The sequence below is a fragment of the Delphinus delphis genome, chromosome 1 (genome assembly GCF_949987515.2).
Source record: "Delphinus delphis chromosome 1, mDelDel1.2, whole genome shotgun sequence".
Taxonomy (NCBI): domain Eukaryota; kingdom Metazoa; phylum Chordata; class Mammalia; order Artiodactyla; family Delphinidae; genus Delphinus; species Delphinus delphis.
The window spans coordinates 170,303,372-170,317,007 of NC_082683.1; the positions used below are offsets into that span (position 1 = coordinate 170,303,372).

General features: G+C 36.4%; 1 protein-coding gene across 1 annotated transcript in view; it reads left to right on the forward strand.

The window, feature by feature from the left end:
- The window catches only part of USH2A (usherin), a 779,248-nt gene that overhangs the window by 540,673 nt on the left and 224,939 nt on the right, over positions 1 to 13,636 (forward strand). The gene's annotated exons all lie outside the window — the stretch shown is intronic.

Consider the following 13,636-nt stretch of genomic DNA (forward strand, 5'->3'; position numbering starts at 1 on the left):
GCGAGGAAAGGTGGGGAATGGGATGAATTGGGAGATTGGGATTGACATATATACACTACTGATCCTACGTATAAAATAGGTAACTAATGAGACCCTACTGTATAGCACAATGAGCTCTACTCAATGCTCAGTGGTGACCTAAATGGGAAGGAAATCCAAAGAAGAGGGGATATAGGTATACTTATAGCTGATTCACTTTGCTGTACAGTAGAAACTAACACAACATTGTAAAGCAATTATATTCCAATAAAAATTAATTAAAAAAAAAGAAACTGCCAAACCAATTTCCAAAGTGACTGTAACATCTTGCATTCCTACTAGCATTGTATGAGAATTCCAGTTGCTTCTCATCTTTGCTAGAACTTGATATTCTGCAAGAATTTTTCCTCTCTCTCTCTCTCTCTCTCTCTCTCTAGCTCTTTTAATAGATGTTTAGTGGTGTGTCATTATGGTTTTAATTTACATTTATTTCCATGATGATTAATGATATTGATCATCTTTGCAAATGCTTTTTTGGCATTTGTTTTCTCCTTTGATGAAGCTCTTTTTCAAATATTTTATTAATTTTTTACTTGGATTTGTTGCTTTCTTATTGTTGAGTTCATATTTTTGAAGTATATTTTGGATTTGAATTTTTGTCAGATATATGATTTGCAAATATTTTCCTCTCATTTATGGCTTGTCTTTTCATTCTCTTAATTGTTTTTATTTAGAGCAAAGTTTTAAATTTCAATAAAGTTCAGTTTATCACTTTTTTCATTCATGGACTGTGCATTTGGTGTTGTATCTAAGAAATCCTTACCTGAGTCAAGTCACAAAGATTTCCTCTTATTTTTTCTACTAGAAGTTTCATATGTTTACATTTTGAATTTATGTCTATGATTCATTTTATGTTAATTTTTCTATAAACTGAGATGTGGGTCAAGGTTAACATCTTTGCATAAGGATATCCAATTTTTCCAACACAATTTGTTGGAAAGACTATATCTTCTCCTTTGGACTGCTTTTAGACCTTTGTCAAAATCAATTTAACACATTTTATAGATCATTTTTGAACTCTCTGTTCTGTTCAGTTTATCAATGTGCATATTCATTTACCAGTATCATACAATCTTAATTACTGTAGCTTTACAGTAAGTTGTAAAATCATGTATTATGAGTTCTTCAACTTTAAGCTTTTTAAAAATTTTTCTGACCTTTCTCATTACTTTGCTTTTCCATATAAATTTTAGAATCAGCTTGTCAATATCTATAAAATCCTTCTGTCATTTTGATTAGGACTGCATTTAATCTATAGTTCAATACAGGGAGAAGTGACACCTTAACAATACCACATCTTCCACTTCATAAATATAGCATATTGCTCGTTTATTTGCATCCTCTTTCATTTATTTCATCAGTGTTTTGTAGAATTCAGTGTTCAGATCCTACACATATTTCATAAGATTTATACCTACTATTTGTTTTGGGGAGTACTACTCTTAATGGTTCTTTAAAAACATTGAAATCCAATTGTTTATCGCTAGGGTGTAGAAACACAATTAATTTTTGTATAATGACCTTGTATGCAGCAACCTTGCTAAACTCATTATGAGTTTTAGGATCTTCTAGGAGCTTTTTTGTAGATTCCCTGGGTCTGCATAGATCCTCTGCAAAAATAAACAATTTATTTCTTCCTTTGCAATCTGTGTGTCTTTTACTTCTTTTTCCTGCCTTATTGCCTTGGCTCATTCAGTAAGGCGGACACCCTTGACTTGTTCCTATTCTTTTACCATTACATGTGATGTTACCTATGAATTTTTTAGAGATACCTTTTATCGGGTTGAAGTCTTCTCTTTTATTTCTAGTTGCTGAGAGTTTTTATCATAAATGGATATTGAATTTTGTTAAATGCCTTTTTTGCATATAATTTGTTAATATGGTTAATTATATAGATTGATTTTCAAATAATTAACTAGTCTGTATTATCTGGATAAACCCCACTTGGTTGTGATGTATTTTCCTTTTTATACATGCAATTTGCTGTTATCTTATTGAGGATGTTTATGACTATCCTCATAAAATATATTGAACTGTTTTTATTTCTTGTAATGTCTTTGCCTGGTTTTGGTAACATGGTAATTCTGACCCCATAAAATAAGTTGGAAAATATTCCCTTCTCTGCTATTTTCTGGAAGAGATTGTGTGAAAAGGTATTTATTTCTTAAATGTGGTAGAATTCACCAGTGAAACTCACCTTTGCCTAGAGTTTTCCTTGTTGAAAGGTATTTTACTCAGAATTTAATTTCCTTAACAGTGTAGGATGATTCAAGGTATCTGTTTCTTCTTGAGTGAGATCTGTAATCTTGTGTTTGCAAAGAATTGGTTAATTTCACCAAATTTATCAAATTTATGGGCAGAAAGTTGTAATGTTTGTAGAGTCTGGATTTATTTGCATTCTTTCATTTCTGATAACAGTAATAAGTGTCTTCTCTCTTAGTCAATCAGTCTAGAGTTTTATCAATTTTGTGGATCTTTTCAAAGAACCATCTTTTGGTTTTATTGCTTTTTCTCTATTGTTTTATGTTTTCCATTTCATTGATTTCTGCCCTTTATTGATTTTTTTCTTCTTCTTCCTTTGGATTTATCTTACTCTTCCAGTTTCTTAGAGAGGAAAGCTACATTATTGATTTGAGATCTTTCTTCTTTTTGACTAGAACCATGTAAAGTTATGAGCTTTCCTCTAAGCCCTGCTTCAGGTGAATCTCAGAAAGTTTGAAATGTTGCATTTTCTTTCATTTAGTTCAAAATACTTTTTAATTTTCTTAATACTTCTGCTTTGACTCATGAATTATTTTAGAAGTGGTTTGCTTAATTCCCAAATATTTTGAGGTTTTTCAGATAAATTGTGAATGTGAATTTCTAGTACCGTTCTGTTATAATCTGAAACATGGTTTTATAATTTCAGTTCTTTCACATTAGTTAAGGTTTATTTTATGGCCTATAATATGATCTGTCATGGTGAATATTCTATGTGTACTCAAGGAGAATGTGTGTTCTGCTGTTGTTAGAGCATTTTATAAATGTCAATTAGGTCGAGGTCAGTGATAGTGATGTTCAGGTCATCTATACACTTAATGATTTCCTGCCTGGTTGTTCTATCAATTATTGTGAGAGGCATGTTGAAATCTCCAAATATAACTGTGGGCTTATCTATTTCTTTTTTAGAACTATCAGTTTTTGCCCCGTGTATTTTGTTGCTTTATTATGAGGTGCATATATATTTCAGATTGTTGTGTTTTGGTAAATTGATCCTTTTGTCATTGTGTAATATTCCTTTTTCTTCCTGATAATTTTCTTGTCATCATGTATACTGTGTCTAATACTAATACAGCCACTCCAGCTTTCTTTGGATTAGTGTAATTTTGAGTGATTTCGAATTGTGTCCTGAACATTTTAAATATCAGGTTGTGATCTGAGTCCTGTTAAAATCCTCTGAAGAAGGTTGGAGTTTTTGTTTCAACAGGCAATCAACTGGTTAGCTTCAGACTGAAAATTCTGTCTTGGCTTATGTGGTCAATGGCTGTAATATCAGTTCATCTTTCAAAAGCTTTGCTGCGCTGCTTTATATCTGCCCCACGCATGCACCTCTCATTGGCTAATCTGGTATTTAGTTGGGGGATTATGTAATGGTTCAGATCTCAAAGTCTTTGCTACAGTGCTCAGATTTCCTTTGCCTGTGAGGCAATCATGCATGTGCAGCTTGGAGTTGAGTTAGAACTTGTATTGGTTCATGTATAGAATTAGTAGACTGCCTAGCTTTCTCTTCTCTGAGATTTCCCCCATGTTTTTCACATCACTTGGACTTCCTTTCCCAAATCTTTGGCTAGAAAGACATGGTTTCTCTTGTAATTTTAGCGTCCCAATATACCTCACAGTTTACGTAAATGGGGTTGTTTGGGGGACAGTGAGATTAGAGAGAAAATAGAGGAAAAAATAAACGAGATTTTGGACCACAGGGGTGCTTTCCCCGATTCCTCTGGTCAGACAGCTTGTTTTTTCTCAGGATTTTAGATTCTCATTTGGCCAGGACTGCCATCATGCAGCTCCTTGGCTGGAATCATCCTCAGAGCAGGAAAAAAGAGAGGAAAAGAGGAAATAAAATGAAACAGGAATACCCATCATACCCTTTGGCTTGCAAGGCCTTCTTGTACTCTGGCCAGAAAGATTGGGTTCCTCTCATAGATTGTGCTTGCCCAGTGCTTGGTTCCACACTGGGGCTGCTGTTGGGTTAAAGATGGGAGACAAAGGGGGGAAATGATGGTAAACGCATCCTGTAATGTTTGCTCTTTAAGTTTTGGCTCCCCTCCCGATCTGCCTCTATTGTTAACTTTTCAGAGTCCTTGAGTGATTGCTTTTTGTAACTAGAGCAGACTTTTTAGCAGTAATCAGTGGGAGAGAGAGGCTATAACTGGCTTTCTCCATGTTGACCAGCACAGAAAGTACGAACCCCTCCATATTTTTCTTTATTCCCATGCCTTTGGCAACTTTATTTCCTTTTTTTTTCTTTTTGGTCAAAGATCTGGCAAAAAAACTGATGGAAATCATTCACGACCAAATATTGGCATGTACAGTCTTTCCTTTCTTAAATTGATCTATCGTAGCACGGCAACATTTTCCAAAGGCAAGACCCTAATGAGCAGATATAGGTGCCAAGCCATTAATCAAAATTACACCAACACCAAAGCAGTTAGCCTCCTGTGTGCATGTTATTGTTTGTGTAATTTCATTATACTTCTGGCAGTGTATACTTGTTAGTTATGTTTCTATTTTGGTTTAAGAAAATCTCTTTTATATTAGCAACATGCAAAATCACATGTGAAATCCTTCCAGACAAATGTCAGTAGACAGGGTTTGCTTCTGTAGCATTTAGAATATCTTGGGTTCTAATAAGACGCATATTTCTTAGAATCTTTGTTTATTTTTGGTAAAAAGCAGTCATCAGCAAATTTTAACTTTTATGTATTTTCGTAACATATACCAATAGGCTACCAGCCTGTTTGATTATAAGCATGGAGCATGTCATTTTCGTCTTTGGCCTTAACTTACACCTTGCTTTTGACTACAACATCTTCAGTACAAGCACTTACACATGTTTTTTCCATTATATATAAACCAAAGATGCCATAGCACACAAAGTTATTTAGAAAGATCAGATGAAACCTTCTAGTTTTATAAGCTACTCCTCCAGAAACAAGCTCTGTTTCTATATCACATTTTCCATACTTGTCATATTATCATCAGCTGATTCTATATCCCCAAAGAATGCTAACGACTGATCGATAACCCAGACATGTCTGGCCGTGGCCTACACGTGCCCTGGGTAGTTCATTTATTTGCCTTGGTGGATTTGCTAGAGTAGAATTTAATCAATAGCTAATTCATTAATTCTGGTCCTCGAGAATGTAGAGACTGCACTGGCTGAAGATAGCTAGCTGGCTCTGGCTTTGATTGAAATATGACAAACACTGCAACTGACAGCTTTACTGGGTACTGTAAAGTTCGCTCCAATAAGTTCACTTATTTATTCTCCATAAATGGATACGCTAAGAAAAGAACATAAACAAGGAAGAGTTTTTATTACATGACTGGACTGCTATTCCAAGATGCATGATTTCCAGGCATGAAGCTCAAGGGAAAGCAGAAAGAGAGAACACGGATCATGTCTTTCATTGCCTTTAATGGATCCATGGCAGTTTTTACAGTTCCAAAGCAGTTTGGGGCTGTATTATTGATGAGAAGGCTGAGGCATAATGACTTTGTAGCATTCACAAATAATTGTTTAAATGTTTGCTTCAAGCTCCTGAACGATATAAATAATATTTTTACACACCAGCTTCCTTATGATAGCAGCACGGGGTCTGTGTCTCTAAATGAAGGTTAAACCACTATCTTCATTTAGAAAGCCCCCTAGCTTTTCAAAGTACATAGCTGGCGGTTGAGGATGGCATGACAGGCCATAGCTTGTGGAAAAAGAACTTTCCCCTTTTTGCCTCACCAAATTTGGGTGAAACTTTGAGGCCTCTATATTTTTATACTATGACATTGGATATCAGGAAATCTCTTCTATCGTTATTTTCCCTCTCTGATTTTTTTCAGTGACTGATAGCTTGAATACTGAAGTAATAATTTTACAATTAAAAACAATTTTTTTGAGCCATGTTTTATTTTTTTAAATGGGGAGTGTGCTGGGCTGTAGATCTAGAATGTCAGATGACTTCTTCGTCCATATTCTCAACTCCCCTTCTCTGGTTAACTTGAGACAGCTTTTCATTTGGACTGGAATTGTCTACTTGAGTCTTTGAAGGATATGGGAAGACCTCTCAAAAGAGATCATTTAGAGTGTATTTAGAACTGATGTACATACCCAGTCAATAGTCTGATAATCATAATGGCTTTCAGGAAATAGTAGTTCTGATGGCCAATGAATTCTGATCATCAAACTCAGTGTTTGATTAGGAGACCTTACAGAATATTGAGCTTATTCTTAAGACTCTGCCAGCACTATTTCCATCTTCTCACTTTTATCTCTTTCCCAAACTCCTTTTAACTTCTCGACTTCTTTCAGTTCCCACAGAAGCAGCTCAATCACTAAGCATTTGAGAGGCCTTTGTATGCATCTCGACAAAATCCAGTTTTTCCCCCCAATTCACTTTGGCCTTTAACTGCCGCTCTATCCCTGGCTCCCTGATCACTCATTGGTTTCTTTTATTGGTTTCATTCTAATTCCATTCATTAATTGTGGGTGTCCTCAACAGAAAGACTCCCTCTGCTACTCAAATAGTTCAAATGTTCTCACAGTTTTCATCATACTGATGTCTCAAGATCTCTGTCCCAGTTTTCTCCCTAAACTCCAGTCCCATATATTCAATTGCCTATTGATGTTCTATAATGATAGGCACCCATCACTTCCATAACCTCAAGCCTTAATTCTCATCTAACCCAATTTTTCCAACATCCATTTCTGCAAAGGCACCACCGCCTTGCATATGATCGCAGACATCTAGCTTTGATTTTTTTTTAATCCCCTGATTTCACTCAATATCAATTTTAGTCTATTTTCTTTTGGAGCATCTTCTCATGGCTGTTCCTCTTCTCCATTTCCACCACTGCAACCCTAGCTCATGCTTTATCATTTATGTTGATGTACTTGTCTTAATTCAGTGAGATACAAGGAGGAAAGGCTTTACTTTTTGCCTACTACTTGCTGCCTAAACATAATATTTTGGATGTCCTTTCCTCAACTCTTGAAAAACCTTTCAGGAATACCTTATGGCCTTCACATTATTTTTTAGTTATGAGTCTCATTTTAGTCATTAAGATTCATGATCAAGTATTAAAAAGTCCATTCTGGGAATTCCCTGGTGATCCTGTGGTTAGGACTCCATGCTTCCACTGGAGGGGGCATCATAGGTTCGATCCCTGGTCAGGGAACTAAGATCCTGCATGCTGCACAGTGTGGCCAGAAAGAGTCTAGCAAAAATTAAAAAAAAAAAGTCCATTCCATCTCCAGCAAAATATTAAGCTCACATGTAGTTCAAATATTCTACCATTTCACAGGCTCAGACCTGATCCCAGTTTTCCCTTTCTCCCTCCTTGCTCTTTCTTGCCTATTCCCTTTCATTCAAATGTGCCTCTTCCCAATGTTACTATTTTACTTCCATCACTGGATAGCCATCCAAGCCCTCTCTGTGGAAGGTGGCACTTTTTTGAACAATTGTGTTTTCCTTGAGAGAACCCATGAGGATCTCCCCAAAGCCAACTTCTCTCACATGAGTGTTGCCCTCTGCAACTGATCTATGGTGCCAACAGAGCAGGACACACCAAACACTCTTCTTGCTGGAGCCCCCTCCCCCCAAAACCCACCATCATGGTCAGTGTAACTTCAAGGGAGCTCAAGCCTAGCCATCTTGCAAGACATCCACTGGCTCATAGGAAATGCACTCACGTGCGCCATGCTAAAGATCGACGGTGTGGCAATCTTGTCTTACCCTATCATTAGAGCGGCTCCAGACAATATCTGGCCATTAGAATTCTCTAACTGAGAAGCAAGCACCTTTTCTTGTGGTCATATAGGCTGCCAACCCCCATGTCAAGCTGCCCCAAACTCCTTTCTATACTTCCCTCCAGGGACAGCTGCAAATTGGGCTTAGATATTTCTGCATCTCAGGAAGTACCAACCAGGAGAAGCAAGTGCTTCCAGTTTCTCTGAGTGATGTGTTTAGAATTCCTTCCTCAGCCTTGAGAATGTTTAGGGGTGGACTGGGGGTGGATTTTAATGTCACTCTTCACTAAGTAAATCATTCCTCTTTCACTCCATGACTCAAAAATCTACAGTGGTTTTCCAATGCACTCAAAAATGAATCCAAAGTTATTTCCATGTTCTATAAAACCCTACAGGATCTGCAGTCCCCAAACCCACACTCCCAACACTCACCTGATTCATTTTCCATCATTCTCTTGCTCAGTCCAGCTCTGTCCCACCAGATTCTTTGATTGTCCTTCAACAAGCCATGTGCACGGATGTCTCAAAACCCCTATACCTCCTGTTCCCTCCGCCTAGAAACTCCTGTTCACTTGCTTCATCCCCTCTTTCGGATTTCTGCACAGAAGAGCCAGGCCTTCTCAGACAACCAATGTAACATATTGTACACTTACGTGTTTGTTTACTGTCCCACCTTCCCCCAGCAAAATGTAAGTTTTATGAAAGAAGGAACTTTGTCTTGTTTATTTGTAAGTATAGAACAATGCTTTACATATAGGAGGTACTTAATAAATATTCATTAAAATTCAAAAACTCTCCTAGAGTTCTGTTTATTTTGGGTTAGTTTGGGTGATGGGTCAATGTTAAAAGGCAGCTTTATCCTCAGAACTCAGCAGAATCTTTTTATTTGGGGGGGGGGTGTTATTTTTTTAATTTTTTAAAAAATTTTATTGGAGTATAGTTGCTTTACAATGTTGTATTAGTTTCTACTGTATAGCAAAGTGAATCAGTTATATGTATACATATATCCACTCTTTTTTAGATTTCCTTCCCATTTAGGTCACCACAGAGCACTGAGTAGAGTTCCCTGTGCTAAACAGTAGGTTCTCATTAGTTATCTATTTTATACATAGTAGTGTATATATGTCAATCCCAATCTCCCAGTTCGTCCCCCCTCTTCCCCACCTTGGTAACCATAAGTTTGTTCTCTACATCTGTGACTCTATTTCTGCTTTGCCAATAAGTTCATCTGTATCATTTTTCCAGATTCCACACATAAACGATATTATACGATATTTGTTTTTCTGATACCAGTCAGAATGGCCATCATAAAAAATCTACAAACAATAAATGCTGGAGAGGGCGTGAAGAAAAGGGAACCTTCCTACACTGTTGGTGGGAATGTACATTGGTACAGCCACTGTGGAGAACAGTATGGAGGTTCCTTAAAAAACTGAAAATAGAATTACCATACGACCCAGCAATCCCACTCCATATCTGGAGAAAACCATAATTCGAAAGGATGCATGCACCGCAATGTTCATTGCAGCAGAATCCTGCTGTTTGTTCCCTTTTAGAAGCAAGATACTTAATGGAGGGATTCATCATCAGTCATCCTCAGTTTGGGGCTATAGTTTAAGTTCCTAAATAAGAGAAAACCCCATTAAACCGTCTTTCATAGTTAAGTTACTGCAGAAGCTCACTGATATTTCTCCCTACCCCCAGTCTCTTCTACTCTAACCTGCCAGGGTATTACTTCTAAAAGGACTTTATATTCTGCTAGTGATACCACTGCACAATCACCCTATTTCACCATCAAATTCCTCAACATAGTATTTGAGGGACTTCATAACGTTCTTCTTAAGTTCAGACTGACCTTCCATTATTGCTGGATGTAAATCGTTCTCTCGTCAAGTTGGTCCCATTACTCTTCTCCATATGGCTAGGCAGCTTCTCCCTCTTATTTTTGCTTATATGAATCTTCCTTCTCAGAATTCTTCCCATCCTCTTATTCCAGTTCAAGTCCACATCCACTTTTCCCATGAAACCTTCGTTGTTCGTCTAGACACAGTGATCTTTGTTTATGTGTTTCTGTAATACCTGTAGCCTCAACTACACACTTAAACACTTGATTTTACACTGCTGTATAATATTTCACCTGCTTCAGGTATGCATGTTTCACATCTCCTCATACTCAAGGACACAGAGTTTTTACCATTTGATATTTTACTGACTCCAAGTTATGCTAAATATTTAGTGGATAATTAAACATTCAATTATTTGATTTGAGAGCAGAGAATTAATACTGTTATCATATTACATTTATTTAGTCTTATATTAAAAGTGTCCTGATCATTTTTGATAATCACAATCTGGAATAGTATTGAAGAACTTGAATGTTATATAAATGATTGACAAAAATGACAAAGCTGAATAGGAATTTTTTTTTTTTTTTTTTTTTTTGCGGTACACGGGACTCTCACTGTTGTGGCCTCTCCCGTTGCGGAGCACAGGCTTCGGACGCGCAGGCTCAGCGGCCATGGCTCACAGGCCCAGCCGCTCTGCGGCATGTGGGATCCTCCCGGACCGGGACACGAACCCGTGTCCCCCGCATCGGCAGGCAGACTCTCAACCACTGCGCCACCAGGGAAGCCCTGAATAGGGATTTTTAAAAGGCCTCTGTAAACATGATCAGGGAATGTACAGCTATTTATAACAATTTAGATGGATGTCTTAAAGTAATGTGAAGATTTTTTCCTTTGGCCCAAACAAGAACATTTTGACAACATTGTGATAAAATGTTAGAATAAAATGTAGAGCACCAAGGGAACCGTAACTCTCCATAGAAGTTTTTTCTGAACTGTATCATTTTAATATTTACCAGTAAAGGTAAGTGATAAAGAAATGATTTTCCCATAATTATTTCTTTCTTCAATGTTATTTTGTACTTCTTGAGCTGAATGTGATGATTATTGTGGTGACGGTGGCCACAGGGATATATAGCAGTAACAGAAGTAGAATAGTAAATCTACTAACAATATGACAGACTTAAAAAGAAATAGTCAATAGCTCTGACTAGACTTTCTAAACACCCAGTGAATCATGCTAAAATGTGTGTAAACATTGTGGCCTTTATTAGAAGCTCTATGAAGGTAGCTTAAATTTTATTCCTTAGTGCTCTGGAAACTAAGTGAACTCTAATTGTCACTTTATTAACAAATCTACCCCCAAAAAAGAAGATCTATTTGAGGATTCATGATCATGTTTCTGCATGAGCCTACCTTTACTGATGTATTAAAACAAACAAAAAGAAACCCTTCAGTTTGTTTCCCCAATATTTCACATTAATTCCTGTGGTTTAAGAATGTTCCTTCTATTTCACTCTTAAACATCAAAACAATGAAACCATTAATCCAGTTAATAACGGTGTGCATTTCTCAGAGACGTCTTTCATTTTAAATCAACAGCCAAAAGATTTTTCAGTGTTACTCCCGTGGGTTCTAATGAGAGGTGGACAGGTGTTAAACACCCTATTCTTCTTTGATCACGTACATTAGTGTACCTGACTCAGATCCTCAACATCAAAACTGTTCTTGCTATTATTAAAAATATAGGTGGTCTCACTTCACAGTTATTCTGTGCAACACAGAGAAGTTACAATGGCATGGTTCTACATGGTGTTTTCTAGACTTTACTAGTTTGCCAGCTTTTGTGGATAAGTCCGAGCTTTGAATGTCACTTAAATGTAGTCTTTCCTGTAGTTGGTTATGCAATGAATACAAAAGAGGTATCTGCAAAACGTGGAATTAATTTTGAGAGTTGGATAAAGACCTTGGAATAATAATGGTGACTATACAAGTCACCTGTGAAACTGTTCTCTCATAGGTGACATTAATTTCTTATCGATAGAGTCTTATTAGTGAAAGTGTTATGTTTGTACCTCCAAGAAAAGGAAATAATTTTCTTTTTTAGCAGTCTATTAAAATGTCAAGATTTATCTTGACTGCGGCTTTTGAATGTAAATGTTTGGGCCTAATTGAATTCCTAGCATGTGATGTCACCTAGAATTCTGATAGGGTCCAGTAAAATTTGGCCTGTAAAGACATACTTCTCCTGAAACTAAAAGGTGTAGCAAGAATATTATTTTACACAGTGGCAGAAAGATGGTCCACATAAGTTATTGTGATAATTTTATTTTAAGATCTTAAAGTATAGGGACTAAACTCATATGTGCTTACTCTTCTCCAGAGTATTTACTGGAAGGTTTTATATAAAAAGCTAACCTCTAACTATTTGTGAATGGTTGTTATGGTTGAAAATTCTAGAATTCAAACAATAAAAGTAATCTTGAGTATCAGAGTTCCATCCTCTTTTTTGAAAATAATAAGAAGAAAAATAATTATTTTACATTTACCTAGTGTTTTGCAAATAACAGACTTTCCTTGCTGTGCTGAAATGCGAAAATATGTCATGTCCAAATCTCTGGGGCTTTATTAAAACTTTAACTACTTTCTTCTTATAGACTTCTTAAAAATATACTAAAGATAGTACAGGTATGTCATCTGGACTGTGTCATTCTGACAAGTAGACCTAAGTGCAGAATTAAGGTTCTGCACATTAACCTGAGAGTCGATCATTTTATTCAGGATTCACTCTTCTGTGAACAGCTTTATGTTATGATCTCACTCAGTATAGTAGATGAAATGTTAATAGACCATTGAAAATGCAGTAAAGTTTTGGCGCCATGTTATGCCTTCATTGTATGCCAAACCACCCAAAACAGTATATTTATATGTTTAGAAAAAACCGTGGCTCAATTTTTAAAACTCAGACATCTTCAAGAACATAATAATATAAAGGAGTTTGTTATGGGAATCTCTAATTCCACTATTTCTGACCACAAAACATATTTGATCATGGTATATAAAGAACTATTGCAGAATTAACTCTGTTTCTATGAGTCAAAAAATTAAGATAAAGTATATTTGGAGGGAGCTTATCAATTTTATCAATTGTTAAAATTGATAAATGTTATGTATCAATAAATAAATTCATTGATAAATTTTATCAGTTGATAACTGATAAAAAGATTTTATCAATTTGGTCATGTACTTTGGCTGTAAGTAACAAAACAACCAACAGTAGAAGCTCAAGTAAGTAGCTCTAGAGGTAGATTGTTGTTGGCATTGGTTCAGTTATAACATACCGCAGAGGCGTCTTTGTGATTCTTATGGTCTTTCCCAAATGGTTGCCAGAAGAATGAGATGATTGCCAAAGTTCCAGACATCATGTTTAGCAGAAAGAAAGAAAAAGGGAAAAGGCGACAGCCACATCAAGGAAGCCAAAATTTCCTAGGGACCTTTGTTAGAATCGCACCATCTTCTGGTTGCATCTGTTTGAGCAGCTATGGGTTACGTGGCTAGTCCTAGCTGCGGGAAGAAAGGCAAAGGAGAAGGGGATTATAAGTAGGGATTAGGTATGACACATATTCTAATTTCCACCCTATTTACTAAGTCAAATCATTTGTGTCTTGTTTTTACTTATCAACCAAAATTTCTGTTGATTTTCTGACTAGCCGCAAACAATGACAGTTGCTTTTTGCCTCTGAAATTT